The sequence below is a fragment of the Mobula hypostoma genome, chromosome 10 (assembly GCF_963921235.1).
Source record: "Mobula hypostoma chromosome 10, sMobHyp1.1, whole genome shotgun sequence".
Lineage (NCBI taxonomy): Eukaryota > Metazoa > Chordata > Chondrichthyes > Myliobatiformes > Myliobatidae > Mobula > Mobula hypostoma.
The window spans coordinates 56,208,642-56,232,732 of NC_086106.1; the positions used below are offsets into that span (position 1 = coordinate 56,208,642).

At 43.7% G+C, this 24,091-nt stretch overlaps 1 long non-coding RNA gene across 1 annotated transcript; it reads right to left on the reverse strand.

The window, feature by feature from the left end:
• LOC134353312 (uncharacterized) lies at nucleotides 1-22,708 on the reverse strand. Its single transcript, XR_010019576.1, has 4 exons — nucleotides 22,598-22,708; nucleotides 11,215-11,348; nucleotides 1,995-2,085; nucleotides 1-109 (listed from the first exon to the last, which is right to left on the reverse strand). It is a non-coding gene; the product is annotated as an uncharacterized LOC134353312 (long non-coding RNA).
• Nucleotides 22,709-24,091: the final 1,383 nt, after the last annotated feature.

Genomic DNA, 24,091 nt, shown 5'->3' on the forward strand with positions numbered 1-24,091 from the left:
CTTCTGCTTGTAGGTGAGGGTAATGATGATCTGGCTTGCAGATTCTGATATATTATTTGATAAAGGCATAGCGTTGTAGACTTTTAGCAAGTCTAGCACAATCTTGTTTCTGTGGAAGGATTTTGGAGACCATTAGTCACAAACGCAACACTCCATCATCACGTGTATGATTGCTATCACCAAGCCAATATAGAATCTAATGTAAACACAAGCAAATCTACAGATACTGGAAATCTAAAGCAACATGCACAAAATGCTTCAGGAACTCAGGTGGCCAGGCAGCATAGAAACATAGAAAACCTACAGCACAATACAGGCCCTTCACCCCACAAAGCTATGCCGAACATGTCCCTACCTTAGAACTACCTAAGGTTTACCCATAGCCTCTATTTTTCTAAGCATCTATGGATCTAATGTACCAACTTCTCCAGAATCCTTTAAGATCAAAAATTTTTGACCAGTACCCCATATGGGAACTTGTTAAAAGTCTTTCACTGACTTACAAGCCTGTAATTACTACTTTATTCGAGAAGGGGTAGTATACTTGCTGCTTTCCAATTATAATAGGCAGAACTCTCTGCCAGAAACCTTGTAATTTTGTTCCTATCATGGCCTGGAGTACTTCACATCTGAGAACTAGAAGCTCACAGTGAACATAGAACTTAGCACAGGAACAGGCCATTTGGCCCACAATGTCATGCAAACCCAGCTAAAAAGGAAACCAAAAAGAGCCAAACACAAATCACTCTCACCAACACAATGTCTATTACCCTCCATCTTCCTCACACTCATCTGGTATCTACATGCGTCTTAAGTGCCTCTTGTGTATTTGCCTCTACCGCTATACCAGGCAGCACATTCCAGGCATCCACCACTCTCTGAGTAATGAGCTTACCCCTCACATCCAATTGAACCGATCCCTCTTACCTTCAATGCATGTCTTCTGGTAATACATATTTTAACCCTGGGAAACAGATACTCCCTGTATCTCTGCCTCCAATAGTTGTATAAACCTCAATCAGATTCCTGCCTTAGCTTCCACCATACCATAGAAAACAACCCAAGTTTATCCAGCCTCTCATGATAGCATAGTGTATGCTCTCTAAAGCAGACATCATTCTGGAAAGCCCGTCCTGCATCCTCTCCAAAGCCTCAACATCCTTCCTATAGTGGGGTGACCAGAATTGTATGCAACACCCCAGATGTGTCCTAACTTGAGTTTCATAAAGTTGAGACATAACCTCTTGACTTTTGATCTCAATGCCTCGACTAATAAAAACAAGCATTCCATAAGTGTTCTTAACCACCTATTGACCTGTGTAACCACTTCCAAGGAGATGTGAACATCAATCCAAAGGTTATTCTGTTCAGGATCTTCCCCTTAACAGTGTACTGTCTCCTTGCATTTGCCCCACCAAGGTGCAATATCTCACGTTTTTCCGGGTTAAACTCCATCTGCCATTTCTCTGCCCATATCTGCAGCTGATCTATAAATTTTCCTGTGTTCTTTGCCAGTCTTCTGCACTATCCACAACTCCACGAATCTTGGTATCATCTGTAAACTTACTAACCCACTTATCTAGGTTTTCATCTAGGTTATTTCTATATAAATCACAAACAGCAGAGTTCCCAGCTCAGATTCCTGTAGAACACCACCAGTTACAGACTTCCACCTCGAATAAGTCCCTTTAATCACTACCCTCTGTCTTCTATGCACAAACTAATTCTGAATCCATTCATTGTAGGTCCCATGCAGTTTAATCTTCTGGATTAGCATCCCATGAGGGACATTGTCAAACGACTTACTAAAACCTACGCTTATCAATCTCTCTCGTCACCTTGTCAAAAAACTCAATCAATTTGGTAAGGCATGACCTGCCTCGCACAAAGCCATGCTGGCTCTCCCTGATTAGGCCATGGCTTTCCATATGCTCATAAATTCTATCCCTAAGAATTCTTTCCAGCAATTTCCCTAGAACTGATGTGAGACTCACCAGTCAGTAGTTTCCAGCATTTTCCCTTTTCCCTTCTCAAACAGAGGTACAATATGAGCCGTTTGCCAGTCCTTCGGGACATCACCTGTGGCTAGAGAGGACACAATGAACCTGGTCAAGACCCCAGCAATCTTTTCTCCTGCTTCCTTCAATAACTGGGCTAAATCACTTTAGTGCTGGAGACTTATCCACCCTAATACTCATTTGGAGGCCCAACACTTCCTCCTCCTTGACCTCTAAATACCCTAGCCTAGCTATACATTCACTTCTGGTTCTCCATATCCCTTTCTTCATTAATCACAGAAGCAGATTTCTCATTAAGTACCTCACTCACATTCCCTGCATTCAAGAAAATGTTATCCTCTTTATCCTTGAGAGGATCCACAGTCTCCCTAGCTTTCCTCTTGCTCTGTGTGTATATGCAGCATGCTTTGGGCTGCACATTAATTCCACTTGCCAAGGACTTTTTATGTCCCCTCCTGGCTTTCCTAATTCCATTCTTTAGTTTTGTTCCAGCTTCTTTGTTATCATCATGTGCTCCGCTTTATCCTAACTTCCAGAGCTTCATATACATTTCTTTTTTCCTCTTGACTAAATTCATCACCTCTCTGGACATCCAAGGTTTTGTTATTTTCCATCCCCATTCTTCCTTCTAATAGAAACATATCTTTCTGTACTCTGTGCAATTGATCTTTAAATATCCTTCACATTTCTGATGTGAATTTCCCAGATAAAAAGGTGTTCCCAATTGATACTTCTTAATGCCCTCGTAATTGCCTAATGCCCTCGTAATTTGCCCTAATCCAGTTGAGGACTTCCACAAGGAGCATACCTTGTGTATCTTAACAATCCTAAAAGTATAAGAGTTGTGCTTACTGTTCCCTAATTGCTCACCCAAGGTCAGTCACCTGGCCAGGCTCATCACACAACACCAGGTCTTGTAGAGCCTCTTCTCTCATTGAACAGTCCACATATTCAGTTAAAAAACCTTCCTGGATACACATAACAAATTCTGCCCCATCTAAACTCCTTGCAATAACAAAGTCCCAGTTTATACTTGGGAAATTAAAATCCCCCATGACAACAACCCTTATATTTTACTCATTTCCTTAATCTGATTACAGATCTGTTCCTCGGTGTCCCGATGGCTATTAGGGGTCTGTCCTACAATCCCATCAGTGAGATTGCTCCCATCCTGTACCTGAGTTCCACCCAAATGGTCTCAGTGCCTGGCCACCATTATGTCTCCCCTGAGCGCAGCTGTGATATTGTCATTGATTAGTAGTGCAACTCACCCCGCCCCCAATATCCTTTAATTCCTTCTCTATCTTTCCTAAAACTTCGAAAACCTGGGATATTATTTGAACTTTCCTGCCCCTCTCTCAACCAAGTTTCAGTAGTTTCACTTTCAATCGAGCATTTTCACTGAAGATTATAGCAGTTCTTCATTGAATCGCTCTGATCACAAGGATCCACATTCCAACCCATCCAGATCCACAGAAGCAAGTGAGATGCGATCGCCCCACACAATAACGTGAGCGTCTCGCTCTCCCTGCCCGCTTCACTGGTCCCGTAAGGATCTGTCGGCTCACAGCCTGAGTCCTGTTGAATTCTGATTGTTCAGTGATAATGTGATGTGCTGACAGCAGCTCAGTGTGTGTGTGGTTCACAGCCCGTGGACAGCAGGGACCCGAAGGGAGAATCAGCAGCTTGGGACGAGTGATGGCCCGAAAGGAGCTGTCTGGGTTTTCAGATGTTGGCGGTATTCGTGACTAGTTGAGACGGGGAATGAAGGTTTGGAATGTGCACTCTCGCCCCAGGAAGGAGTGTAAGCGGAACAGCAGCAAGAGCACAGCAACAAATTACAGTCAGCAATTACACGAAATGTCAGCTCAGAGAACACAGAAAGTACAAAGCAGTAACCCCGCTTTTTAAAAAAGGAGGGAGAGAGAAACTGGGGAATTATAGACCGGTAAGCCTGACATCGGTGGTGGGGAAACTGCTAGAGTCAGTTATCAAAGATGTGATAACAGCACATTTGCAAAGTGGTGAAATCATCGGACAATGTCAGCATGGATTTGTGAACGGAAAATCATGTCTGACGAATCTCATAGAATTTTTTGAGGATGTAACTAGTAGAGTGGATAGGGGAGAACCAGTGGATGTGGTATATTTGGATTTTCAAAAGGCTTTTGACAAGATCCCACACAGGAGATTAGTGTGCAAACTTAAAGCACACGGTATTGATGTGGATAGCGAATTGGTTGGCAGACAGGAGGCATAGTGTGGGAATAAACAGGACCTTTTCAGAATGGCAGGCAGTGACTAGTGGGGTACCGCAAGGCTCAGTGCTGGGACCCCAGTTGTTTACAATATATATTAATGACTTAGACGAGGGAATTAAATGCAGCATCTCCAAGTTTGCGGATGACACGAAGCTGGGTGGCAGTGTTAGCTGTGAGGAGGATGCTAAGAGGATGCAGGGTGACTTGGATAGTTTAGGTGAGTGGGCAAATTCATGGCAGATGCAATTTAATGTGGATAAATGTGAGGTTATCCATTTTGTTGGCAAGAACGGGAAAACAGATTATTATCTGAATGGTGGCCAATTAGAAAAAGAGGAGGTGCAACGAGACCTGGGTGCCATTGTACACCAGTCATTGAAAGTGGGCATGCAGGTACAGCAGGCAGTGAAAAAGGCGAATGGTATGCTGGCATCCATAGCAAGAGGATTTGAGTACAGGAGCAGGGAGGTACTACTGCAGGTGTACAAGGCTTTGTTGAGACCTGGAGTATTGTGTGCAGTTTTGGTCCCCTAATCTTAGGAAAGACATTCTTGCCATAGAGGGAGTACTAAGAAGGTTCACCAGATTGATTCCTGGGATGGCAGGATGTTCATATGATGAAAGACTGGATCGACTAGGCTTAAACTCTCTGGAATTTAGAAGATTGAGGGGGGATCTGATTGAAATGTATGAAATCCTAAAGGGATTGGACAGGCTAGATGCAGGAAGATTGTTCCCGATGTTGGGGTAGTCCAGAATGAGGGGTCAGAGTTTGAGGATAAGGGGGAAGCCTTTTAGGACCGAGATGAGGAAAAACTTCTTCACACAGAGAGTGGTGAATCTGTGGAATTCTCTGCTACAGAAAACAGTTGAGGCCAGTTCATTGGCTATATTTAAGAGGGAGTTAGATAAGGCCCTTGTGGCTACAGGGATCGGGGGTATGGAGAGAAAGCAGGTACAGGGTTCTGAGTTGGCTGATCAGCCATGATCGTACTGAATGGCAGTGCAGGCTCGATGGGCCAAATGGCCTACTCCTGCACCTATTTTCTATGTTTCTATGTTTCTGGAACACGCGTGGCAGACATAAAGTTATTGACTGCTGTCCGGAGATCTGAGCGGTGAATCTGGGAAATGCCAATTTTCAAATCCAACGCCACCTATGGGAAATTTTAAGCTATCAAAGTAAATAAATCAAGCAGCTTTAGCAGCGTGGTCTGTGGAACTGTTGGATGCTGTAAAACCCCTCGAGCTCACTGAGGCCACTGCCGTGCTCTCTCCAAATGCGCCTCCCTCCAGTCCCGGAGCAATGTGGGTAACTTTTGGCTGTCCTTCGTTCTGACCCAGCAAGACGCACAGACCAGTCGGCAAATAGAGAAAGATAGCGGGAATGGTTAGGGTTCTGCATTCGCGAAGAATGGATTCACACTGCAATGGAGCGAGTGACTAATTTCAGACCCGGGGCGGACCCTTTCTGAATGGGGAAAATGGGAAAGACCCGTTTCAGGGCTCCGTGAGAATGAAATTCACAATTCGTGACCAAAGGAGCCAAAAAGTGATGGGGGGGTGGGGTTGTGTAATAACCAGGAAATGAGGGGTTGAGTAAACAAGCTGGTTAAACCTTCGGAAGAGCGGACCAAGTAATTAAGTACTGTAATTATAAATCTGTATTCCCAGATGCCTCTGCTCTACCGCAGTCCTCAGTTGTCCAACCACTCACTGAGTTAGCCATAACCTGGTCTGTCCTCCCATTCTTCTGAATTCTAGGGAATAGAAACAGAAATCTACAGCACATTACAGGCCCTTCAGCCCACAATGTTGTGCTAACCATGCAACCTTCTCTGGAAACTGCCTAGAATTTCCCCACTGCATAGCCTTCTAGTTTTCTAAGCTCAAAGTACTTATCTAAGTCTCTCTTAAAAGATTCGATTGTATCCACCTATACCACCATCACTGGTAGTGCATTCCACGCATCCACCACTGTGTGTGAAAAACTTTCCTCTGACATCCCCCTTGTGGCTACTTCCAAGCACGTTAAAACTATGCCCGCGATGTTAGCCATTTCAGCCCTGGGAAAAAGCCTCTGGCTATCCACATGATCAATGCCTCTCATCATCTTATACACCTCTGTCAGGTCACCTCCCATCCTCCATCGCTCCAAGGAGAAAAGGACAGGTTCACTCAACCTATTCTTATAAGGCATGCTTTCCAATCCAGGCAACATCCTTGTAAATCATCTCTGCACTCTCTCTCTATAGTATCCACATCCTTCCTGTAATGAGGTGACCAGAACTAAACACAATACTCCAAATGGGATCCAACTGAAGCATTACACAGTTGTAACATTACCTCACAATTCTTGAACTCCATCCACACGGTTGATGAAGGCCCACACACCATGCGCCTTCTTAACAACATTGTCAACCTGCGCAGCAGTTTTGAATGTCCTGTGGAGAATTCTGTGCTGGAGACGAAGGCTGAGTAAGGTGGTAGGTGAGGACAAGAGGAACCCCATCCATGGTAGGGTGGTGGGAGGATGGGGCAAGAGCAGACGTGTGTGAAATGGAAGAGACGCAGTTGAGGGCAGTGTTGATGGTGGAGGAAGGGAAGCCCCTTTCTTTGCAAAAACAGGACATCTTCTTCGTTCTAGAATGAAAAACCTCATCCTGAGAATAAATGCAGTGGAGACAGAGGAATTGAGAGAAGGGGACAGCGTTTTTACAAGTAGCAGGGTGGGATGAGATATAGTCCAGTTAGCTGTGAGAGTCTGGGTTTGTAATAGACATTGGTGGATAAACTGTCTCTGGAGATAGAGACAGTTAAATTTGAAATAGGAAAGGGAAGTGTCAGAAATGGTGAATGTGAGGGCAGTATGAAATTTGAAGGCAAAGTGGATGAAGTCAACAAGTTCAGCACAGGTGCAGGAAGAAGCAATCGTCAATGTAACTTAGGAAAGGTGCAGGATAGACACCACTGTAGGCTTGGAATTAAAATTATGCCTGATTATATTAGCCATTTCCACCACGGAAATAAGTCCATCTAGCCAGTCTATTTCGGCCTCCTATCATCTTGTGCACCTGTGTCAAGTTACATCTCATCCTCCTTCACTCCGAAGAGAAAAGCCTTCTCTTGCTCAACATATCTTTTCTAAGACACACCTGCTAGTCCAGACAGCATCCTGACAAATCTTCTCTGTACCTTAGACCACAAGACCATAAGACCTAAGAGCAGAATTAGGCCATTGTCAGCCACGGTAGTGTCCTTCTTCGATTTGAAAATTTCTTCTTATTTGGAATATATCTGTCTTGCACTTTCCTCATTTTTCACAGAAACTCCAGCCATTGCTGCTCTGCTGTCCTTCCTGCTAGTGTCCCTTTCCATTCAACTTTGGCCAGTTGCCCTCTCATGCCATTGTAATTTCCTTTAATGCACTGAAATACTGACACATTGGAATTTAGTTTCTCTTTCTCAAATTTCAAAGTCAACGCGGTCATATTGTTATCACTGTTCCGATCATTGCACAACACACAATTCAGCACAGCCGATCCCCTCGAGGGCTCAAGAACAAGCTGTTCTAAGAAACCATCCTGTAGACTTTCTACAAATTCTATCTCTTGATGTCCAGTACGGGCCTGGTTTTCCCAATCCACTTTAGTGTTAAAATCCCGAACGATTATCATGACATTGCCCTTCTGACTCGTCCTTTCTATCTCCAGCTGTAATTTGTAATCCACATCCGGGCTGCTGTTTGGAGGGCTGTATACAACTGCCATTAGGGTCCTTTTATCCTTGCCATTCCTTAACTCAACCCATAGATACTATACACCTTCCGATCCTATGTCACCCCTTTCTAATGATTTAATATTATTTCTTATACACAGGGCTACAACACCCCCTCTGCCTATTAACCTATCTTTCTGATACACTGTACATCCTTGGATGTTCAGCTCCCAATGACAGCCATCCTTTAGCCAATTTTCAGAGATGGCCACAATGTCATACTTGCCAAACTGTAGCTGAATTTCAAGATCGTCCATTTTGTTTCTTATGCTGCCTGCATTCAAATATGGTACTTTCAGTCCAGTATTTTTTGCTTTCTGTTTTAGCTGCACTACACATCCTTCTCATCCCACTGGCTTTGATTAAGCCTCATCTCCTGCCTGTCTTTTCTATCATCTTTGTTGCACGTTATCTTTAATTTATTTCTGTTTTCCCCTTCCTCAGACCTATCACTCCGGTTCCCATCCCCTTGCCAAATTAGTTTAAACCCTCCCTAACAGCTCTATTAATACTGCCTGCTTGGATATTGGACCCCTTTGGGTTCAGGTGTAACCCATCCTTTTTGTACAGGTCATACCTCCCCCAGAAGAGGCCACAATGATCCAGGAACCTGAAACCCTGCCTCCTACACCAGTCTGTCAGCCACGAGTTAATATGCCTGATCATGCTATTCTTTCACTGGTTAGCACATGGCACAGGCAGCAACCCTGAGATTTCTGCCCTGGAGGTCCTGCTTTTCAGCTTCTTACCCAACTCCCTGAATTCTCTCTTGAGGATCTCCACCCTTTTTAGAAACATAGAAAGCTTACAGCACAATACAGGCCCTTCGGCCCACAATGCTATGCCGAACATGTACGCACTTTAGAAATTACCTGGGGATATCCATAGTTCTCTATTTTTCTAAGCTCCATGGAGACGTACAATACGATTAGGAATAGTCAGCATGGCTTTGCCAAAGGCAGGTTGTACCTTATGAACCTGACTGAATTTTTTGAAGATGTGACTAAACACATTGATGAAGGCAGGGCAGTTGATGAAGTGTATAAGGATTTCAGCAAGGCATTTGATAAGGTACCCCATGCAAGGCTTATTGAGAAAGGAAGGAGGCATGGGATCGAGAACTGGCTTGCCCACAGAGGTCAAAGACTGATTGTAGATGGGTCAATTCTAAATGGAGGTTGGTAACTGGTGGTGTGCCTCAGGGATTTGTTCTGGGACCCCTACTCTTCGTAATTTTTATAAATAACCTGGATAAGGAAGTGAAGGGTTAGTAAATTTGCTGACAAAAATGTTGGAGGTGTTGTGGATAGTGTGGAGGGCTGTCAGAGGTTACAGTGGGACATGGATAGGATACAAAACTGGGCTGAAAAATGGCAGATGCAGTTCAACCCAGATAAGTGTGAAGAGGTTCATTTTGCTAGGATGGCAGAATATAGTATTAATGGTAAGACTCTTAGCAGTCTGGAGGATCAGAAGGATCTTGAGTTCGGAGTCCATAGGACACTCAAAGCTGCTGTGCAGGTGGACGCTGTGGTTAATAAGGCATATGGTGCATTGACCTTGATCAATCATGGGATTGAGTTTAACAGCTATATAGGACCCTGGTCAGACCCCACTTGGAGGTTGTGCTCAGTTCAGGTTGCTTCACTACAGGAAGGATGTGGAAATCATAGAAACGGTGCAGAAGGAGATTTACAACAATGTTACCTGGTTTGGAGGGCATGCCTTATGAGAACAGGTTGAGTGAATGGGGCCTTTTCTCCTTGCAGCGACAGAGGATGAAAGGTGACCTGACAGAGTTGTACAAGATAAGGAAAGGCATTGATTGTGTGGATAGTCAGAGGCTTTTTTTCCCAGGGCTGAAATGGCTAGCACGCGAGGGCATAGTTTAAGGCTGCTTGGAAGTAGGCACAGAGGAGATGTCAGGGGTAAGTTTTTTTTTATTGATGTAGAGAGTGGTGAGTGCGTGGAATGGGCTGCCGGCGACGGTGGTGGAGGGAGAAACAATAGGGTTGTTTAAGAGACTCCTGGATAGGTACATGGAGCTTAGAAAAATAGAGGGCTATGTGTAACCCTAGGTAATTTCTAAGGTAAGGACATGTCCGACACGGCTTTGTGGGCCGAAGGGCCTGTATTGTGCTGTAGGATTTCTATCTTTCTATATTTCTATGATTTGAAAAGAAAAAGCTGTAAAACATTTACGTCTGGGATAAACAAAGACTAGTAACATGTTTGTAACAAATGTCCCAGGCTGTGACCATCTCCAAACAATGATAGTCTGACCACCTACTCTTCACACCAATACCACACAGACTTGTCACTGTGTGCCACATACACATCCCCTACACTGTTTCTTCTTGGCTACTCTGACAACAACTCACAACCCCCTGATCTCCACTAATAAAACAGGGCACTACTAATCAGGGACAATATCACAGCTGCTCTCAGAGGGAGTGGATAATGGACAGATTATCCACTGAGCCCATAAGGGTAAAACTCAAGGTGCAGTTACTCTGATCGGATTATGTTATAGAGACCTCAGTTACAACTGAGTGCTTATTGTAAGCATTCAACAATGGGAAAGTCATGGGGAACAGTGTGAGCAGTGTAGAGCATGTTAATATGCTGGGGCATATTAAGATAAAGGAAAAGGTGATGTTGGATCTGTTGAAGAATGTTAAAGTGAAGTGGGTAGTGATGGCAATAGATATGATTGAGGAGCTTAAGAGGTTCTTTGATAAGCACGTGTAATTGCAGAGAAAGAAGAGATCTTGACCATGCGCAGGCAGAGTAATTGGTTCAGTGAGACATCATCAGTTTAAATGGTGCAGCATATTATGATGAGCTGAAGGGCCTGTTCCCATGCTGAGACTTTCTGTGTTCCATGACAAGGAATTTGATGCAAGGGAACACCATCACCTGCAGCTTCCCCTCCATCATACACTGATATCATTGCTCAACATGGTCACGGGGTCTACACTCAGGAATTCCAGATCCAACCCCACAATGGGATCAGATTTATCAGGATGGCAGCTGATCAACAAAGCAGATCCCATGCACCAGTGAGAATGCTGAGCACTCAGTGTGCAGTGCACTGGCAGGAGTTGCTGAGGTAGGGTTCATTGAAGAGACACACAGTGTGGTGTGTTCTGACCTACCTGGAGTTGCTCCTTCTGTTCTTGGCAGCTGTTTCTTGCAGCGTGTCCTGTGTGACAATCCAGTAATCCCAGCACCAAATGTGCAGAGTGGTTTGGGGCTTGGGTCTCCTCTTTGTCTTCGTGTAGGTTATCTCCTTGAAGGAAGTAAAAGGAGTGACTGATGGTTCGCTGACTATCGCGATTATTTAAGAATGCTCAGCAAATCACCTTTAATCACTGGAGAATAATGCAAGAAACCAGTGCATAGAACAGTAACACATAGAAACAGGGATCTTGGCTCATATTGTTCTTGCTGACCATGATGTCAAAATAAACTCATCCCATCGACCTGCACAAGATACATATCTCTGCATTCCCTGCATGTTCACGTGTCTGTCTAAATGTCTCTTAAATGCTCCTGTTGTGTCTGCTTCCACCAGCATCTCTGGCAGAAAGCTCCAGGCACTACCAGTCTCTGAGTAAAAACATCACCTTTAAACATGCCCTCTCACCCCACCTCTGCCCCTGGTATTTCATATTTCGACCTGAGAAAAGAACTCCAACACTCAACACTTCAACACTCCAGGAAAAAAAAACCCTGGTTTGTTCCAACTTTCCTCACAGCATATGGCTTTCCATCCAGGTAACATCCCAGTAAACCTCTTCTACGTTTTCCTCAAAGGCTCCATATGCAGTCAGAGTGTTTAAACACTGGAGACTGGCGTGGTCGGCTGTGCACCGTAACAGTATCAGACACCATTCACAAATCAATTATCATCCCCAGCAAAGGAATATCTGAAAGCCGACTCTCTCTCTCTTTCACTGACAGGCATCATGACCAGTGGCAAGACCCTCACCATCGGTGTGAGCAGGACTAGAAATCAGACTGGTTGTTACAGAAGTTCAGCAGCCGTGTGAGCAGCTCAGATGGTAAATCACACAAAAGGGGAAGGACAACCAGCAGGGACTCATCACCATTTACAAATCTCCCTGTGTGACACCGGTCTTGATTGAGACCAGTCAGCAAAACAGTTCGGAATTGTCTTACTGCATATTTTTCACCAACTATCAGTGACACAAATCACTGCTTTTCAACACAAACAAACATATCTGATGTTATCTTCAAACATGCTCAGTTTAAACAGAGTGTAACGTCCAGCAGTCATATAACTGTGTGTGACTGAAGCTAGTTCAAACCTGTTTGACAAGTCTCCTGTTCACAGTGTCAGTGATAAAGGAAGATAATTCAGGAAATTTTTGTGATTGGTGTCTGTTCTTTAAGTGTTGTCTAAAATAAGTGGCTGACCTGATTATCTGATGGCCCAGTTCACAGGAATCCACTTTATCTGAATGTCAGGTGAACAACAAGACAGTCTCAGCTTCTTTCCTCCTTCATTTGATTGACAACTATATGAGGAACCGCGAAGCAAGAGCTCTGATTTGCTTTGTTCAAAGTTCAAACTTCAAAATAATGTTATTATCAAACTATGCATATGTTACCATATTCAACTATTCTAATGGTCAGATCTCAAGCCAAGGCAGCACAGAAATAAACCCTCCACCCCACCGTGGCCATTCAAATCATCAAGTACTCATCTAGGGGCATTTCACCAGGAAATCCAATGCCTTTTTGAAGATACTCCTTCACGTAGTTATTTTAGATTTTCCACAAATCTCTGCCCCTCTACACCCCTCAGGTATTGTGTTCCCCATTGCAACCACTGTCTTGTCCGGAGAATTTCTTTTTCTCGGATTCTCTTTGAGCATTTTACCCTTAAACCAAAGCCTTTTCAATTCACTGGTCTCCGCTGTGGGGCAATGTTTCCCGATACCTATGTTGTTCAAAGTTCCCCTCAGTTTTTTCATTTCATCAATAGTTAAAGTGCTAACGGCCATAGAATGTCACAATCTCTCCCATGGATGCACACCACCTCCTAGGCTAAGGCACCCTTCAAATACCAGATGGCTTCTCGGCTGGGCTAGCCACACAATCCCCGTAAACCCAGAGGTATGTGTTAATCTTCTTGGACAAAGATACTAGTTATGGTCCCAGCAATTTTGTCTCTTGCCTCCCCCAGTAGCCTGGGGTAAATCACATCAGGCTCTGGGGACTTATCCACATTATTACTCATTAGGAGGCCCAACATTTCCTCCTCCTTGACCCCAGAATACCCATATATATTTATCCACTCAGCACTGATCTCCTGGTCTTCCATATCCATTTCCTTGGTAAATACTGAAGCAAACACTCATTCAGTACCTCACTCACACTTTCTGCATCCAAGCAAATGTTCCCTCCTTTACCCTTCAGTGGTCTCACCATCCCCCTCCTCCTCCTTGACCTTTCAACACCCTAGTGTATTTATAATCAGCACTGATCTCCTGGTCCTCCATATCCTTTCCCTTGGTCAATACCGAAGCAAAGTCCTCATTAAGTACCTCAGTCTGTTGCAAGGTGGGTGTTGATGGCAGACCCAAATGCAAGACACAGACACTTGGAAGTACTCGGAACAGGACTAGGTTTACCAAGAAAGCAAGGGGAGTCAGGAAGAAACGACGCTGGACATTGACACAGGCCATGGACAAGACTAGGATTTAGGGCCTGGGCTAGGACTTGGACTAGAAATACTGGACCCAGACGGGGAACTAGGAACGAGGAGCCTGGACTAGGAACACGGAACTCTGGAACCAGAGCCTGGACAAGGACCCAGAAACTGGGTCTTGGTTGGGACTCGGAACCTGGGTCTTCACTCGGAACCAGAACTCGGGTCTAGGTTAGGACTCGGGACTAGGATCTTGGCAAGGACAGGACGAGGCTACAGGACAGGATGAGGTACGCCAGCACAGGACAAGGCTCTTGGAGTAGATTTGGCTCGGCTCTTTGACTCAGCTTGGTTAGGCTTTTGGGTAAGGAGCCAGGACTCCTGCTTGGAATGCAGGGCTGGGACCCTTTCTAGGACGTAAGGCCGGGGTGACTGCCAAGTTAAGCTGCCGAGGATTCAGACGGGGTCGATACAGCACAGGGCGAGGAATCGCCAGCACTAGGCTGGAAGAGGACACGAAGCTCAGACTTGGACAGGGCTGGAACATGGTGCCTGGACTTGGTCCTGGAAAACAGGAACACAGAGCCTTGGACTTGAGCTCCAGAACACAAAACACAGAGTCAGGAACCTTCCTTGGGAACAGGATCTAGGGCTGGGACTCTTCTTTGACACAGACACTAAACACGGGGACACAGAGATAGTTCCAAACTCAACGATAGATAGTTCCTTATCTTGGCCTGGCAAGGCTCCGGTCTCACTCCGGCGGTTGAACTAGACAGCGATACAGGCGAGGACACAGTCAAGGTAGCAGGTGAAGGTAACAGACAAAGGTTCATGCCAAAGTAACTATTGAGATAAACTGCCCAAGTAACTGCCAGGGATTCAGATGCGGAGGGGAAGGGAACAGTCCAGCAGGGAATCTTCTTCGTCTTCTTTGAGTTTTTACGGCAGTTGGCATCCACACTGTTGCATTACTGCCATCTTCAGGATTTATTGTCCCTCATTGTCCATTCACTTTAAAGCAGCCTTTCCAGTCCCATTGCCCTTAAAAAACTAAACAACCATTTCCTCCCCGATCACTCTCCCCACATTCCAATAAACCTTTAACACTGTTCTCTACCAGTCCTATTTTGCGTAATTGTTGTAACATATGTTGCCTTTCCTGTGCAAATTTCCGGCATGAAATAAGGATATGCTCTACTGTTTCAGTCTCCTGACGTGGATCGCAAAAACCTGTTGGATGCTTATTTATGATGGCCAGAGTGCCATTAAGGTTCTTGTGCCCAATTCTCAGTCTACTTATAATTACTTGCTCATTCTGCTTTACTCCCCTACTTCTTCCCAATATCTACTCTGTTCTGAATTAAATGTAAATGTCTTCCTTTTATTGCTCTATCCCAATGCTGCTGCCACTGTTGATTTATCCTTCTCTACACTATGCTCTTCCCCTCTGATTTTGATAGTTTAATATTGACCTCTATAGATTCTTTTTTGACTGCTGCTTTTGCCAGCCTATCTGCTGCCTCATTTCCCATAATACCCGAATGTGCTGGAACCCACATGAATACAATATTTTTGCCTTGTCTACCCAGTCTTGAATTTGCAAACAGGATCTCATAAAGCAGATCCTGGTGACCTCTAGCTGTACCTGCCTTAATGCTTTCAAGGGCCGATACAGAATCGCTACATATCACAATATTATTGCAATCAACCTGCTCACTCCATTCTAGTGCTAACAATATGGCAAACATTTCAACTGCATATACACTCAAGCAATCAGGTGTTCTCTTGCTAATTTCCACTTGGTAACTTGGCACAATTGCAGACCCTGTTGCACCTATTTCTGGATCCTTTGATCCATCTGTAAAAATCTGTATGCCTTTATATTTACATTCCCTATAACTAAGATATTCACTGAGTATATCAGCTGTCTTATTACTGTGTTTAATCTTAAGCAATTGCAAATCTACAGAGGGATTTTCTAACACCCAGAAAGGTCTGACAGGCCACACCACACTTGGACAAAATTCTTTATTGTATACACCCATATCTTTTGCTGTTTGCTCTCCTGTCCAGCCATAACTTTCTTATTGTATCTTCTCCTTCTCTCAGCAGGTCTGCAACACCCTTTTTGTAGGATGGCTATCACCATGCCCCCTTAAATTAATCCAGTAATTGGCCTCCATCTGTTTACGCCGCAACCCCAATGGCATTTCATTTGCTTCAACTTGGAGTGCACACACTGGGGAAGTTCTAACCGCTCCCAAGCACACCCTTAGAGCCCGAGCTTGCACGATATCCAGTTCTGCTAGCTCAGATTTTGCTGCTGACCCATATACTATACTTCCATAGTCTAATCTTGATCTTATTAATGCCACATAAATATACTTCAGTGATACAAAATCAGCACCCCATTCCAATCCAGCAAGACACCTCATGACATTTATCACATTTTTACAATTAGTAACTACATATCTAACATGTTCTGTCCATGCTAATCTCAAGTCAAAGTGCACTCCCAAAAACCGAAAACTTTCAACTCTCTCCAGGTTACTTCCGTACAGATTCAAACTTTTTTCCTTGTAAAGAACATGGCTCTTGTCTTCTCCACCGAAAATTTAACAGCCCACTTTGTCCCCCACTCTTCCACTTGATTAATTCCACCTTGCATTTTCGTAACTATATGTTCAACATTTCTCCTTCTTTTCCACAAAGCCCTGTCATCTGCAAACAATGGCCTCCCCACTTCCGTTGGAATATTTACGAATATATCATTTATCAAAATGGAGCATAAAGTTGGACTCACTACGCTCCCCTGAGGCATCCCGTTTTCTACAACATACTGGCTTGATAGCTCTGATCCTATCTTCACCTGAATAGTTCTCCCATTTAAAAAGTCCTTAACCCCACTGAACATCGCCCCCACCCCAGTTCCCATTAAATGTAGCTTGATTAGAAGCCCCTCTTTCCTTAAGATATCATAAGCTCTCTCAACATCAAAAAACTGCAAACACTGTCTCTTTATTTACTTGAGCTTTTCTTATTTCATCCTCTAGACACAACTCTGGATCCATAGTATTCCTTCCTTTCCTGAACCCGCTTTGATACGTAGCCACCATACCTCTACTTTCCAAGAAGTACACTAACCTCTCATTTATCATACGATCCATAAGTTTACATACATGTGACGTCAAGGCAATTGGCCTGTAGTTTTCTGCCCTGCGGGCATCTTTCCCAAGTTTCCTTACTGGAATAATTATTGCCTCTTTCCAGCTCCCTGGTATTCTCCCTTCATCCCAGACTTTGTATACAGAAGCAGTAGTTTCTCCAGACTTCCTTCACTCAAGTGTTTTATCATACTATAACATATTTCATTTTTACATGGCACAGTCTTTCCTATTTTATCTAGAGCCTTTCTTAGTTCTCCCATGCTGAAAGGGACATCTTGCACACCGTCAAGGTTAATTTTCCTACATAAAGCCTCCATATTTTCAGCTTTTGTTCTCTCTCTACCTCTTCTTCCCTTCTCAGACAAATTATCGGAACTAAGTACCATAACAAAAGTGTTTGCCAACAACTCTGCCTTTTCCTTATTTGTTACTGCAGTCACATTTCCATCAACCAGAACTGGGTACCACCACTCTCTCCTGTCCCCTCCCATCCTTTTTATCATCCCCCACACTTCTCCTATTTGAGTTGTGTTTCCGATTGAATCACAATACTTTCTCCAGTGCGTCCTTTTAGCATGTCTTATTGTCCTCCTTACTACTGCCTGAGCTTGTTTGTACTGAATCATATGTTGGAAGTTATGAGTTCTTTTAACCAGTTTAAATGCCTTATTTCTATTTCTCACAGCTGCCTTACAATTATCATCCCACCATGGTATTATTCTCTTCTTTATTCTTCCTTTACTTTTAGGAATGGATTCTAACGCAGCTGATATTATACCTTGTTTTAATATGCTGTCAAGTATTTCTATGTCCATTCCATCACTGACCTGACTTAGATATCTATCACATTTTTCCAGAAATTCTTCCCAATTGGCTTTCTCAAGGATCCATTTCCCACCTGCATTCTCTGTGACCAATGAGGCAGAAATATTTATCTTGTACCAGATTGGGTAATGATCACTCCCTACAGTTCCTTCTTGGTGAACTAACCAATCACACACTGATGCAATGGAGTTTGATACTAATGCAAGATCAAGCACAGATTCTTTACCTGTATTAACATCAATTCTAGTACTACTGCCATCATTTAGGCACACTGAATACTTCTCATCTAGCAACTCCTCTATTACCTGACCATTGATGTCTGTTCTGTCACTCCCCCATAATACATTATGTCCGTTAAAATCACCACACCAAACAATGTTACTACTATTCTGCCCTTCTATCTCCTCAAGTTTGTTTAACTCTAGTCTTTTGCACGGATTATAATAATTCACAATCACCAACACTTCCTTTCAGCCCATACTTTTACTACCACATACTCTGGTTCACTTCCTATACCTAGTATTCTATAAGGAATACATTGCTTTAAAAAAGTTGCACATCCTCCTCCTCCCCCTCTCTCCTGTCTCGCCTTTCTGCTACATAACCATATAAAACAAAATCTAAATTAGGTTTTAACCAGGTCTCCTGGATACACACAACATCTGGCTTTTCTCTCCTACTAGCTATAAACTGGTTGAAATCTTGTCCATTGGCAATCAGGCTTCTTGCATTCCATTGAAGAAGTAGCATTATTAGTAATATCAACCCACACATACTGTCTCTTGACTTGACTGTACCCTGAGTTCATCGTTTACTTCTTCCCATTTTAATCCTATCATACCCAAATGGTGCTCTGCAGCTTTCACAATAATCTGAATCCTTTCAGTTTGAGATTTGATCTCATAAGTTGCGTTTACCACTCCTGCTATAAAGGTCACCAATTTCTTCTTCTCTATCCATGCATTCTTCTTATCTTGCCTTTCTTTAGCTGCCACTTGCTCTTTGCTACATCCTCCCTCATTCATTTTCTTCTGTCCTGCCAACTTGACTGCCTCAGCATATGAGTCTTTTTCCTTCACCCTTATCTGCTGCATCTCCATCTCTTTTTTCAACACTTCACATCCCCAATACGCTACACTATGCTTACCTCCACAATTACAGCACGTTAGTCTCACTCCCTCTCCACATTTTCCGTATTCATGTTTCCCACCACACCTTTCACATCTTCTCTTTCCTTTGCACAACTTTGGCCACATGACCAAACTCCTGGCAATTTAAACACTTCATAGGTTTTGATATATATTGTCTTACCTTGTATCTTAGAAATCAAAAATATAACTCCTTTGGAGGCACCTTATCCTCAAACTCTACCAGAACGGTTTCAATCTCCTTTTTCTCTGCTCCCCTTGTCATTCTTTTTACACTCTTCACTGAACTATTCCTCACCCTCAAGTTCCCCACTAGCTCCTTCATATTAACACTGAGGGGGGAACCCTGGAGATCACCCCCTTGCAACCATTGACCCTTTGTGCTCCAACTCTTACAACCCTGGACACTTTGACTTTCCCAACATTAGTTACCTTCATTGCCTTCTCCATCTGCTCTTCAGTTTTACATCCTATCAGCAGGTTTCCATCTCCTAAAATTCTTGCATGGCTCACTTCCCCTATTTGTCCTCTGATGATTTATGTTAGCTTAAGCAGATCAATTTTCTTTACTCCCCCTTCCCCCTCAAATCTTTCCACTACATTTAGCAATTTTGCCCTCGGGCCCTTCTCCACAACCTCTCTTCTCTCACTTTCAAATCCACCAACACTAGACCCACCTCCTTTCTTTCTCTTCCAACCCATCACCTTCCTGTTCTTAGTCCCTCTCCCCAACTCTTCCCAATCAAACTCCGTGCTGTTGCTGTCACCATCAGTCTCCCTCCCTGCCGTCCTGTCAGAATTTGCAAGGAATCATGTAAGAATATCATTCCAGACCTATACAGGCCGTCAGTCAATATTCCCACAGAATGTCCCCCAGAACACCCCAGCGGTCGCTGTCGCGGTCACGGCCCCGGCAGCAGGGAATCCTTGGTTTGAGGGGTATTTATGTGTCAGCCCAAAACTAGAATAAGATGCTCAATTAAGGCACCCAATGGGACAAGGGAAAACAGGAAAATCCAGAATAAGGAATCGGCAGACCGGATCGTGAACTGGAATGTGGACTTCATGGACTGGACCATGACACAGTCACATCCAAGAAAATGTTCCCCCCTTTGTGCCTGAGTGGTGTCATCCTCTTCTGAGTGATACTCCTGCTCTTGATGTACATATAGAATGCCTTGGGATTCACCTTAACCCGACTGGCCAAGGACTTTTCATGGCTCCACCTGCCTTTCCTAATGCCCTTCCTTCATTCTTTTCTGGCTTCTTTATACTCCTCATGTGTTTCATTTCATCTCAAGTTCTGAAGCTTTTTCTTCTTGACTAAATTCATCACCTCTCTGGACATCCTAGGTTCTCTTATCTTTCCATCCCTGACCTCCCTTCTAACAGGAACATACCTTTCCTGTACTCTATACAATTGATCTTTAAACACCTTCCACATGTCTGATGTGGACTTGCTAGACAAAAGGCATTGCCAATTAATGCTTCTTAGTTTCTGCCTAATGCCCTCGTAATTTGCCTTACTCCAATTTTAAAACAACCCAGCAAGGACCATACCTATCCTTATCTATACACTGTAACTATCCTGATGTTAAAGAGTTGTGGTCACAGTTCCCAAAAGGTCAGATATCTGTCCAGGTTCATTACCCCACACCAGGTCCAGTACAGCCACTCCTCGCACTGGACCATCCACATAGTGATTTAAGAAACCTTCCTGGATACACTTAACAAATGTTGCCTTATCTAGACACATTTTTGCTAAGAAGGTCCCAGTTTATATTTGTCCCAGGCTTTGATGCAAAGTTTGCAGATGATATGAAGATCGGTTGAGGGGCAGATCGTTTTGAGGAAGTAGAGAGACTACAAAAGGACTTAGATTAGGCAAATGGGCAAAGAAATGCAAGAAGGAATATAGTGTCAGGAAGCATATTGCTGTGCATTTTGATAGAAGAAATAAAAGATAGATAGATATACTTTATTAATCCCGAGGGAAATTTGGTTTTGTTACAGCCGCACCAACCAAGAATAGAGTGTAAATATAGCAATACAAAAAAAAAACCCAACAATCTAACACCAAAATGCAAAGGATGCCAGATAGAAAATAAATCCAGGGCAGACTATTTTCTAAATGAAGGGAAAATACAAAATTTTGTGCAAAGGGACTTGTGTGTCCTTGTGCAGGATTCCTTAAAGGTTAATTTGCAGATACAAAGGTTTCAAAGGTACATTTAATGTCAGAGGAATGTATACAATATACATCCTGAAATGCTTTTTCTTCGCAACCATCCATGAAAACAGAAGAGTGCCCCCAAGAATGAATGACAATTAAATATTTGAACCCTACAGTGCCCCCAGCTCCCCCCCCACCCGTAAGCAGCAGAAAAGCAACAACACCCCCTCCCCTACAGCAAAAAAATGCGTCAGCATCCACCACTGAGCACTGAAGCGTGCAGCAAAGCAACAACAAAGACATAGACTTGCAGCACTCCAAAGACGACTCGTTCACCCAGTATTCGACATACCACAGGCTCTCTCGCTCCCTAATAAGGGAGAAAGAGGTGTCTCCGTTTGAGTCTGTGGTGAGGAGGGCAACTGCAATGTTAGCATTCATTTCAAGAGGACGCGAATAGAAAAGCAAGGATGTAATGTTGAAACTTTATAAATAACTGGTGATGCCTCACTCTAAGTACTGTGAGCAGGTTTGGGACCCTTATCTTAGAAAAGATGTAGTGAAGCAGGAGAAGGTTCAAAGGAGCTTCATGAAAATGATTCCAGGATTGAATGGCTTGTCATGTAAGAGTGTTCGGTGACTCTGGGCCTGTATTTACTAGAGTTCAGAAGAATGAGGGGTGACCTAATTGAAACCTATTAAATAGTGAAAGTCCTTGATAGAGTGGATGTGGAAAGGATGTTTCCTATGGTGGGAGAGTTTAAGACCAAAGGACACATCCCCAGAACAGACGGGCTTGCTTTTAGAGCAGAAATGAGGAGGAATTTCTTGAGCCAGAGAGTGGTAAATCTGTGGAAATATTTTCCGCAGGCAGCTGTGGAAGCCAAATCTTTATGTATATTTAAGGCAGAGGTTGATAGATTCTTGATTAGTCACGGAATGAAGGGATACAGGGGAAGGCAGGAGATTGGTGCTGAAAGGAAAATTGTACCAGCCATGACAAAATGCTGGAGAGGACATGATGGGCCAAACAGCCTAATTCTGCTCCTATGTCTTATGGTCTATATTAGGCAAGTTCAAACCCCCATGATAACAACACTATCGATTTTACACGTTTCCTTCATCTGATCAGATATTTGTTCCTCAATATCCTGATGGCTATTTGGGAGGGGGGAGGCAGACAATCCCATCAGTGCAATTGCACCCTTCCTATTCCTGAATTTTACCCAAATAGACTCGGTGTCTGACCCCTCCATTTTATCACCCGAGTGCAGCTGTGATATTGTCTCTGAATAGTTATACAACTCATCCCCTCCCAACATGCACGTGTACATTCACACACTTTCTACTTCCTTCTCTATCTTTACAAAAACTTCGAAAACCTGGTACATTAATCACCCATTGAAGTCCCTCTCTCAACCAAGTTTCAGTAGTGGCCTCAACATCGTAGTTCCATGTACCGATCCATGCTTAAGTTCGTCAGCCTTACCCAGAATACTCCTAGCATTAAAATATACACACTTCAAACTATCCGATCCATCATACCTGTTATTTTAATTTTGCCTTTCAATACTTCTGTGCTCAGAGAATTGGGTTATGTGAAATCTGTTGTTCTGTTGTATTGGCTTTGACTTCAGCTCCGGTAATAAAGTGCTACAGTCCTCATCCTCGTCCCACCCCATTCTCGGAAAGGGTGTAGCTTCACTTCCAAGCAGAGTGAGTTGAGAGAAGTTCCACACATTGACGTGTGTCTCAGTCTCCCCGTCCGCTTCACTGGTCGAGCCCGAGTGCTGTGGAATTCTGATTGTTCAGTGATAATGTGATGGTGCTGAGAGTGTGCGCGGTTCACAGTCCGTGAACGGCAGGGTCCCGAAGGGAGACTGAGCAGTTTGGGATTAGTGATAGTCTGAAAGGAGCTGTCTATGTTTTCAGATGTTGGCGGTATTCATGACCAGTTGGGACGGGGAATCAAAGCCATTAGTTCAGGTTTAAAGATGTGCCCCCCCCCCCGCCCCCAGGAAGTAGTGTAAATTGTACAGCAGCAAGGGTACTTCAACAAGGGATGTAAACAGTTACAAGGGTAGCAGTCATGAAGTTATTGACTGCTGTCCGGAGATCTGAGCGGTAAATCTCGGACACAAGGCCATCTGTGGGAAATTTAAAAATATCAAAATAAATAAATCAAGCAGCGTGGTCTGTGGAACCGTTGGATGCTGTAAAAACCCTTCTAGCTCACCGAGGCCACTCAGAATCAGATCCGAATCAGATTTCTTATCACCAGCATGTGTCATGAAATTTGTTAACTCAGCAGCAGCAGTTCAATGCAGTTCAGTTCATAATATAGAAAAATTATGATAAATAAATTAATAATTTACAGTATATGTATATGATGCAAAAATCATGAAAAACAGAAATAATTATCTTTAAAATGTGATGTTGTGTTCACGGGTTCAATGTCCATTTAGGAATCGGATGGCAGCGGGGAAGAAGCTGTTCCTGAATCACTGAGTGTGCGCCTTCAGGCTTCCCAAATGTAACATCTGTGTAGCACCAGTCTTATCACGTGTGACGTGTCACCGCACTCTGAGAAAATCAAATCACACTAGGTGTTAGTTGGCCATCAGAAAAATCCAGGTATCGGAAGGAGGCGGTGAACAGAAGCCACACACTTCTGGAAATAAGGCTTTGAAGCTCAGCAATTTGTTTAATCAGCTGAGAAGTAATTGATATTAGCTGAACTACATCATCTTCTTGACCTGTCGTTTGGCTGAATCCAAAATGCTGTTTCATGCGTGCGGTTTGAGAAGCATGCTTTGTCTTCTTCGGTACATAGAAATGTCAACAGTTCTGTAAATGATGGTGGGTTTTGTTTTTTCAGTTCCAGTTGCAGCTCTAACTTTGGGGAGTGGTCCCAACATCCCCTACAAAACTGCTTTAAGAGATGCTAGTTTCTGCAACTCCGCCTCACTTTTCAGACAGTATCAACGCTACTAGTAGCCGCTGTAGGTAGGCGGATGGTTTTTCTCTGGTGTTCTCCAC